Source organism: Amia ocellicauda, chromosome 9 (genome assembly GCF_036373705.1).
Source record: "Amia ocellicauda isolate fAmiCal2 chromosome 9, fAmiCal2.hap1, whole genome shotgun sequence".
Taxonomy (NCBI): domain Eukaryota; kingdom Metazoa; phylum Chordata; class Actinopteri; order Amiiformes; family Amiidae; genus Amia; species Amia ocellicauda.
The window spans coordinates 26,351,874-26,361,248 of NC_089858.1; the positions used below are offsets into that span (position 1 = coordinate 26,351,874).

A 9,375-nucleotide genomic window follows, 5' to 3' on the forward strand; every position below is an offset into this window, starting at 1 on the left:
AACCTAAATAGGCTTTTAAATTAATTAATATGATTCATATTTTTTTTTACATTTTAATTACAGCTGCAATTTCAAGTTCACTACAAAATCTGTTTCCTTGGTAGATTTGCACCTCTAGATCTTTACAGTTACTCTTAGAAATGTAGGAGGAAATGTTGAAAGGTTTTAAACCAGGGGTGGCTAACCCTGGTCCTGGAGAGCCGCAGGGTCTGCAGGTTTTTGTTTTATCCAGATCATTAACTGCTTAATTGAACCAATTATGGGTCTTAATTAGGCTAAATGTCCCTGTGTTCAAGATATCAATTGATTGGTAATTAATAGAGACCTAGAAATCATGCAGGATTGCAGCTCTCCAGGACCAGGGTTAGCCACCCCTATTTTAAACTTTATATTTTGAGTTTATTCCTTTTCCTCTTAGGTGTGGATCTTTGTGGAGTGCAGCTGGTATGTGTGTGATTATGGATTTGATTTCACAGTTAATTAAGAAAATGTATTAAACATTATGAACATACAATACACCTCTGTTAAAACAGTGGTATAGCATTCATCAGGGGTGACTGTTCCTGGAGAGCCACAATCCTGCAGGTTTTACAGGTCTCTCTAAATTATCAATCACTGGATACCTTGAACACATGGTGATTGTGACTAATTAAGTCCAACCTCTTCGGGATCAGGGTTGACAACCCTTGGCAGACCTGATTTCAGAGCTAGAGAGCTCCCAGGGGTTTGGACATTGCATAAACAAGACAAAGAGTTTTATTGTCACTCGAGGAAAAGTTTTCCCCACGTCAGAGCTGTACAGTGTATGATAAAAGCTTTTCTATTCAGCGATTTGTTTTTTGATTGTATTTCAGTGTGTGTTGACCGTTGATGCAGTGGTTTGCACGGCTGCAGCATGGATGGATCACACAGCTGATTCTCCTTTATGGTCCTGTAGAGACAATCTATCTGAAAAGAAACTAAACAAATAAATGTTGGTGCCCACCTTAATTAAGTTTGGATTACTTTGTGCCATTGTGATCTATAAATAGGGGTCTTATCTTCCCCCCAACACAACACAAAAACATCTGGACTGATTGTACGCTATAATAATGTTTGATTAAGGGTTTTAATAGGCTGTGGTTGTATCATTATTTCTGACAGTTATACAAGACTATTTTTGGAACAATACCACAGAGACATACTGGATTCTTGGTGCAGAGAATAGAAGACATTGTAAATAACATCAATAAATAGAAAGGAGAAACAGCAACAGCAGAAATCTGAACAGCAGTCCCTCCAACTGGTCAAATGCGGACTTCCCTCCCCACCCTCTCCAAGAGGCAGGGCTTTGACCTGTGCAGACCTGAGCTGCAGCTCATATTGTCCATGCTTTATTTCCATCTTGGTTTTGCATAATGAGTCAGGGATAATCTTTAATGTGTCAGTAAGCAGTGTATGTGCCAGGGCAACAGGTGTATTGTCCGTCTGTTGCTAATGGCCCAAGCCACCAATGTGCCGTCACCAGACTGTTCAGGATGCACCCGGGTTTTCAATGACCAGTGTGTCATTCAACTGAAGACACATTTTCAGTTTTGCAGGGGACGTCAGTGAGCCGAACTTGTATACATGCGGGAAATTAAGTCAAGAGTTCCCATATGAATATATGTCAATGCCCAGGAGAGTGTTATTGGGAAGTCCCTCCAACAGACTCTCCCAACAGAGGCCATAGGGCAATTCTTCCAAATACTTAAATCAATTACAGCCTTCAATAACATAGTTGCAAAATAAGATTACTAAGTTTCTAGTCAGGAAATTAAAATCCTAATACGATTTTCATTCTGCCTGGTAGGGTTAGTTATCTTACAAATGAGCACAATAATTAAAAACATGGAAGACTGGAAAGTCCTGAAGGACACAAAGCCTCATCAGCAGAATGTCAGCTAGTACCCTGTGTACAAAAACAAACTCAGAGAAAGAGGAAAGGCCAATAATAGTTCTGTATTAGCAGCATGACAGAACATACCCTAACACCTAATACCATTTAAAATAATAATTCTGGGTGCAGATGGTTGGACAAGTTGACCGCAAGTCAAGAGAGCCACAAACAAATCAAAACCCCTTGTAAAATACAGATCTCACTTACAGGAGGAGCAAGGGCCCTTTGCCAGGCCTTGGAGTTAATCTCTTTCACCACTTCAGCGACTGCTATACCACAGACAAACCAGTCCCTCTTTAGTGCTGTGATATCCTCGTTTGTCCACTTCCTAATACACTCACAGTGACCCTAGCAGCGTTCACCATTATTCTAGCCCTCTTCCTACAATTAATTCATCCAGGAGTCTGGCACTCTAGCTCTCCGAAGAGGTTGTGTGTGACGGGACACAACACACCACTAGTTGCTTAACAGCTACCACAGCCCTACCCTCTTGTCATGAGGGCAACTCCTGGCAGCAAATCTGCAGTCTGTGTGAGTGTGACCCTGTCTAACCAGGTGTGCACGCTGGAGTTCGACTGAGCTGCTTCAGTAGGGCCTTGCAATAAACCCTGACCATTATCCACCTTTAAGATGTACAAGTTGCAGTGGACATGGCAGACTGTCCAACCAGGTCATATGTACACACACTGATTTTTTTTTAATGTAACGATAAGGGAGAAGTAGAAGCAATTGCAGCTGATGAACATCATGTAAATTTCCCATTAGTGACAAACAATTGCCCTGTATTGTACAGCAGCACAGGCTCTGAATGAACAAAATGTTATAACAAGGGAACTGCTGTCCTTGCGAGATTAAAATAATCTTTCACCCACCCACCACTCAAAACAATGCCTCAGCACCTCAGCAAGGCTAGGTTTAAATCCGCAGCTATCTGCGGCACATTGGAGAAACTAAAGAAAGGCACTGACACACACTGAAGGGATTAAGGCAAAGTGTTTGTTAATTTGGCATTCTTCCGTGTTGCTTTATGCCAGGTTGGAGAGGAAGGTTACAAACATTGATGATTATCCATTCAAAGAAGAAGAATAAAGTATGAATTAATTAATTGATAGAACAGAATGCTTGAAGTTTTTTTGAAAACATTTAACCACCCATTCTTTGGATTTGGTCTTTACCCCCTTACCTTCCGATACAGACACATCAACAGAGGGCAGGTTTTAGCAAAACTCCCCATCCACCGCATGCCAACAGCATCAGAGACTGAAAGAGGGACGAATCACAGACCTTTTTTTAGTTCAGTCATGCATGCAATTCATCACACAAGATGCACCTTTTTATGGAACATCAGATCTACATAATGAAAGTGAAACCTTAGTATTTACAAGATGTGGGGTAAATTAAGTCCTCAGCAAAAATGATTTGCAGGTCTACAGTAGGAACCAGCACAGAGACCGTTCCACTGAAAATCCAAGTGCAACAAGTGCAACTTTTTGGTCTTGTGGTTTGCAACAAACCCATTCAAGCTCTTTCAGGTAGACAGTTTATGTAATTATGTTGCTAACAGGGGTTCCCAAAAATATCTATATAAAAGAGTACGCAGCATGCAGTTTGTCATTTTCTGTTGGCTGCCAATGTTCTGACTTTTCAACTGGGGCTTGAAAGTCAGGATCTGTGTCAGAGTGTGAAGGAAGAACTTCTGTAGACTGACAAATATAGTCCCTCCATACAGACCCACATCAAATACATCAAATACATCAAATGTATCCAGGAAGACACGCACACACGTTTAACTCACAGCTTACAGCCCTACCTGAATAAGAGAGAGAAAAGAACATCTCTCCAGTATGACTGACTTAGTGTGGCTTGCACAGTCTATGGAATAAACTGCAATGCTTACTGTAACTGTCACTCTTGAACATCACAATATAAACACCAACCAAGAGAGTTGCCATCTCAGTGGGAAGTGTCCAGATCACCTTTTACTGAAGCTACATATTTCCAACAGAACAAAGCTGGTCTTTCCTTCTTTGGGTCCAAAGTTACAGAAAGAGAAAGATCAGCTCCACTAAAGACATGGTTTTCCCATTACCTCTCTAGAATCTCCTCCAAAGTAACAATGTTCTCCTTGTGCAGATGCCAGACCATTTCAAGGATAGGAGGCTTCTATACCACAAAAACAAAAGCACAAGGAGCCCCTTAGTGGTGCTGAAATGGGAGATGTTGGAGTAGAACAGAAAGAAAAGGTTTTAAATGACACATCCACATTAAGTAGCCCTTCACACTATTCAGACTCTCTGAGCACCGATATGTTGATAATGAACATCAGCAAGAAAACCTACATGGGAATTCTTACGAGTCTTATGCTTTACAACACTAACCTTTACCCCTGCAAAGTGACTAATTGCTAATTGCATGTTGCAAGGGCACAATATACAAGCCTGTTCTTTCTCACCTTTTCCTGTAAGAACATGCACTTCAGGGACAGTTAGGAAAATGGCTTATTAGTGGAGTCTCCAAGGGGGGCATTGCAGGGCTATACAGAGCTGGGTTCATATCCACTGATCGATGGAAGACGCTGTAGAAACGCATGTTATTGTATCTGACTGACACGGGCAGGCCAACCTGAATCTACCCTCGATCTTTACTCTATCTACTTGTACTGAAATATACATCTATCTTTCCAATCCCACCAAATTAAATTAAAAGTGTAGATAAGACCATAATATGAATTGTGTACAGTCAGGAATGGAAGTCTTTAACAAGCACAAAAACACAATGAGGAAAACCACTGCTAAAGGATTGGTGGTAGCAGTGCTCTGACATGACACGCAGTGACAGCACACCGCAGAATTTGTCCTGAATACGGATCACTAGCTCGGTGGCTGGATTGTTCATAGGCCTGTATACAGAAAACTCTGTAATCACACTGCAGAGACAGTAGACTAGACAGCCTCCCCCACCAGACATGTCCATGTAATCGCTAATGCAGTGTGGAATGTATTAGCCAGAAAACCTACTGTGGAGATAATCAGTAGTGCCAGGTAGCCTAATTAACTCAGAGACCCTGCAAAAACACTAGCCCAGATTCAAAAGCTGCTGAAAAATTATTCATTTCCTGACCATGGAGTTGTGAATCCCATTGTCCTTCTTGATTACAGCTCCCACTGATCCTCCCTCAGTAAATTACAGGTGTGTGCCCCTTGAAATGCATTTATACATTTGTAAGTGTCACAGAGGATGCTTTATATTTGCACTAATTATTGTATCACTTATCTTTTATTAGTTTCTTGTTTGGGTTTTGATTGCACTATTTATTGTGTTGATTATTCACTTATTTTCTTTAATTGCTTAATTAGATTAATGTTGCCATTCACTAATAATTTAATTAGTCACCTGTGGTTTTGTTGAACATTCTCACAAGTCTCTTTGTGCACCTAATGAGGCACACCTGCCTTGACTTTAGTGGCGTCCAGCTGCCTACCAGAAATACTATTACACCTGCTCTCACTCAGGATTGATTTGACTCCCACACTGTCAGAACCTTAGATGAGTGGTGAGCGATAGCAGACACTGGGAGAGTACAGCTGTTGCAAGGAGCATAGGATTAGGAAACAGAAGCTATGGGACCAGGATGGAATTGGTGGAGCTGTGAGGGTTTCCAGTCACCATAAGTTAAGTATTCCTAGTATTTGGGTCAGTTGAACAGTAAGGAGAGGTTCATGCTTATCCATTTCCTGCTTCCCCCGTAATGCTTAGCTCCCTAGAGAATAAGAATCTGTAAAAGAGATTAATGGACTCTTGGTTAAGTCTGTGAGTCAGCTGATTTCCACTTACCTTCTAGTGCTGGTGAGTCGAGATCCTGGCTAACCCGAGGAGAGACCTGCAGTTAACAAGTGAGAAGGAATATACACTTATTTAAATATTGTGTGGTTGAACTTATCTGCTATGGTGCCGACTGCTGTCCTGAGCCCTTGCTATGGTCTCTCCCATTCTGGTTGTCAGCTGTGCTGTGGGGAGGAGTCCAGTGGAGAGGAGGGACCTGACGGGAGGGACCCTTGCTGCCAGACTGGGAGGATATGGTGCACATTGGAGACCATGAATCTTTGACTATCTTGAGACACTTTTCCATTGCTGTGATTTTTGGTATCTCTGTTGCTGCTAACAGGGTATTATTGAGGGCAATTTTCTAGGACACTATCAAAAAATACCTATATCTAAAACCCTATACTAGATTTAGATTTGTGTATTTTTAATGTTTGGGGGTATTATTCACCCAAAGCATTAAAGGTGATTAAGTAAGCATTAGCTGTAATAGCCATTCTTTTGCTGTGCTCAGCAGACTTTGTGCCCTGCTGTTTGTTGGTTTTAACTCTGGTTTGTAATAAACACTATAAGTGTCCATGGTTCACTGGCTGGAGAGCTTGCCATACCTGTATGGGGAGAAGGGGGTGATGAGATGAAAAAAAAAAATACAAATAAAACCTTGCTCAATGGATCTGCTAGGCATAAATCAAATTCCCCTGTGCACTAGATAAACCTAGTGATTTGACTGGGGGCAGGGGAAGTACCTGCTAAAAGACTGAGTGTGGAACAAGGAGGGTGGAATGAAGAACAGGCTGTCTCCAGATGAATCGCTTCCGCTGGGATTCTCTCACCTCCACTTTCCAAATCTCCTCACAATAGCTGGCAACAGTGTGCTGAGAGAAAGTGGCACCTTCACCAACTGCAGGAGGCCGCCCATCTGATCCTGCAATTTTAACAAAGCACAACAGCACAGCTCCAGCAGTAGATAAACACCCCTGTTTTCACACCCAGCACAGTGACATTTCTGTGACTTGCCAAAACATATTAAGCCTTGGTTTCTTAAATAAAGATCTACATTTTGTTCCATTTCTTTTGGACTGGAGTAATTGCCTTTCAAATACCTTTTAGTGACCTATAGTGGCTATTCATTCTTTGGGCTAGACCAAATCAAATCTTTGACCTATCCATGAATGCCAAAGAACAAAGCTATGAAACCTTATGGTTCCTTTATTGCCAGAAGCCACTTTCTGCTGCTTAGAATTTAAAAAAATAAAAACTGTGACACACACAAGTGACTATCTGGTCACAGCTTTTTACTCATTCTGTATTCAGACAAGAAATAACTTCTGACTCTGATTCCAGAAACTGGTCATTCTTTATCTGGCACAAATGAGCATTAACCGGAAGAGAAACAAAATGCTGTACCCTCTTCACTGTGTTCAGAAGGACATGGTCAGTATATCCCTCAACTGGCGCAGACAGCTCCCACAGCCTCTCCACCACGGTCCGCACGGACAGCAAGCCCACAGGGACGCCCAGCTGCTCAGCCTGTCTCTGCAGAGCCCTGACTGGAAAAGAGCACCACAGGCTAGCTGCTGAAACCAATTTGACCAATTCTTCTATCTCTTTGTTGGCTTATCACTTCTTCATACACTCATGATTTGCAAGTATTCTGTAAAATGTCTTGCTTGTTAGATTTCAAACAGGCAGTGCCTGCTGGTCACAAGCTGACAGTGGGATATTTTCCTGTTATTCTAATCTTGATTTAAATGTGAGAAAAAAGATCAAGCAAATGTACAGTATTTAACATCATGGCTTAATCTAAGGTGGGGAAATTAGATAAAAAGACCTAAGGACATTTTAAAATGACATTAATCATGTGTAACTGAAATGATACGTACTTGCAAGCATAAATCAAGCACAATCATTTCTGTAGGCTGCACACAGATTCCTAGTTCCATTGACTATCATCCAGGACACACTTGATACATCATAATTGCCCTGTTTTCCATTACACTGGTGTCAAGGCAGAAAATTAAATCGAACCAAGATGAAAAAAGCTTGTCATCTAATGCAAATTGGCCCTGCTTTACACAAATGTCTCTATGAAGATTGTCTTTAACCTGCAGTGATAATCTACAGCAGAGTACCCCCCTACCCCTGACTGTGCCACACAGCTATTTTGATATGAATTCCTACAGTAATCACACACTGGTGCTGATGCAGCTGGATTCTCAGAACAGCAAAACACTTCACAGACATTAGCACAGGTTAAAGATAGTTGGGGTTGGTCCCAAAGCAGCATCAGGCTTGTTAAACAAAACACACCAAAGTATTTTATGTATTTATCCATAGAGAACAGTAAAACTGTGCTTTAACGCTGCCTTGCAAATCCACTGATGGCTTAAATAGATTCAGAGTTCATAAATGGAAGCAGGTTTTTACTTCCAACAAAGGACACACAAACATCTGAAACCTCTGGACTCCTGAGAGGAGGGGTGGGGTGGGTTCAGTCCCAGGTAGGCGACACTGCTGGTATAACCTTGAGCAAGGGACATTACCCAGAATGCTCCAGTCACAATCAAACTGCATAAATTGTATACAAAACAATAATGTGATATATTGTAACAACTGTAAATCACCCTGGGCATTTGCTTAGAAATTTCATAATGATAATGTTGAACTGGAGTAATTCAGGCCACCTAATAACATGCTTATCACATAACAATCTTGCAATTATTTCAGTTGCCAGCATCCTTATACCATTAGCAAAATGTAATTAATGTCTACCCAGTATAACATGAACTCAAGAATGTATATTAAAAGACAATCTCCAGGTGAAGGTTGTGCCTGCCATTACAATTGTACAGGGAGGCAGAAAAATATCTGTTAACAAATGTAATGAGGGCATAAGCAGCTCTAAAAATAAGCTGATTTACACCACATTAGTGCTCTTTTTCTGCCAGACATCCCATTTAACAACTGTCTTCAAGACATCTGATCTCCAGAGAGTACAAGAGCGATGGTCCCATAGAGGTGTCACAGATTTGTTTGAATCAGGAGCTGTTCAAAAACAGAAGTGCCGAATTGCCATATCAAAGCCACACATTTGGGAAAATAATTGAGAACTCAGATGGAACAATTAGTAAACACCAGCTGCAATTGGGGCCTGTTGTATAGTGGCAAAAGCACATAGGTGATGCTGGCTGGTGGGATTTCTGATTGGTCCATAGCCTTCTGGCCTCCCTACCTCAAAAAGCAGGTCTCTGAGATTCTGGTGATGGTTTAACAGCTGAACAGCGGGCTCCTGCAACTCATGTACATTTTCATACTTCGGCCTCTTCTTTTCTTTAAATCACACTTCCACAGATCTGCAATTATCTCCAGTAATCCCCTTTTAACAGAGGAGAGTATTTGCATTTATTCTAATTCACACAAATATTTGAAGGAAAGAAAAAGGATGAAGGAGGCCAGGAAAAAAGTACATTGTATTAGGAGTTTATGACATACTACGAATCATGCACCCGCTGGATATCGTGCATCCACTAACAATCAGATTGATTTTGCACTTGCGCAGACGGCGCTAGATTGATTTGGCGCATTGTCTTCTCAAAGTGAGCATGCGCTAAATCAATCTAGCGCCGTCTGCGCAA

At 41.4% G+C, this 9,375-nt stretch overlaps 2 long non-coding RNA genes across 4 annotated transcripts; one reads left to right on the forward strand and one right to left on the reverse strand.

Annotated features, from left to right (window-relative positions):
- Positions 1–479: 479 nt before the first annotated feature.
- Positions 480–9,146, reverse strand: LOC136759088 (uncharacterized). Of its 3 annotated transcripts, XR_010820007.1 has the most exons (7): positions 8,973–9,146; positions 7,148–7,290; positions 6,574–6,665; positions 5,753–5,798; positions 4,008–4,081; positions 3,102–3,178; positions 480–959 (listed from the first exon to the last, which is right to left on the reverse strand). It is a non-coding gene; the product is annotated as an uncharacterized LOC136759088 (long non-coding RNA). The 3 variants fall into 3 exon arrangements; XR_010820006.1 differs by having other exon boundaries at positions 5,753–6,665; positions 8,973–9,136; XR_010820008.1 differs by lacking the exons at positions 5,753–5,798; positions 6,574–6,665; positions 7,148–7,290; positions 8,973–9,146 and adding an exon at positions 5,039–5,195.
- LOC136759089 (uncharacterized) lies at positions 5,461–6,324 on the forward strand. The gene is made up of 3 exons (XR_010820009.1): positions 5,461–5,589; positions 5,760–5,811; positions 5,921–6,324. It is a non-coding gene; the product is annotated as an uncharacterized LOC136759089 (long non-coding RNA).
- Positions 9,147–9,375: the final 229 nt, after the last annotated feature.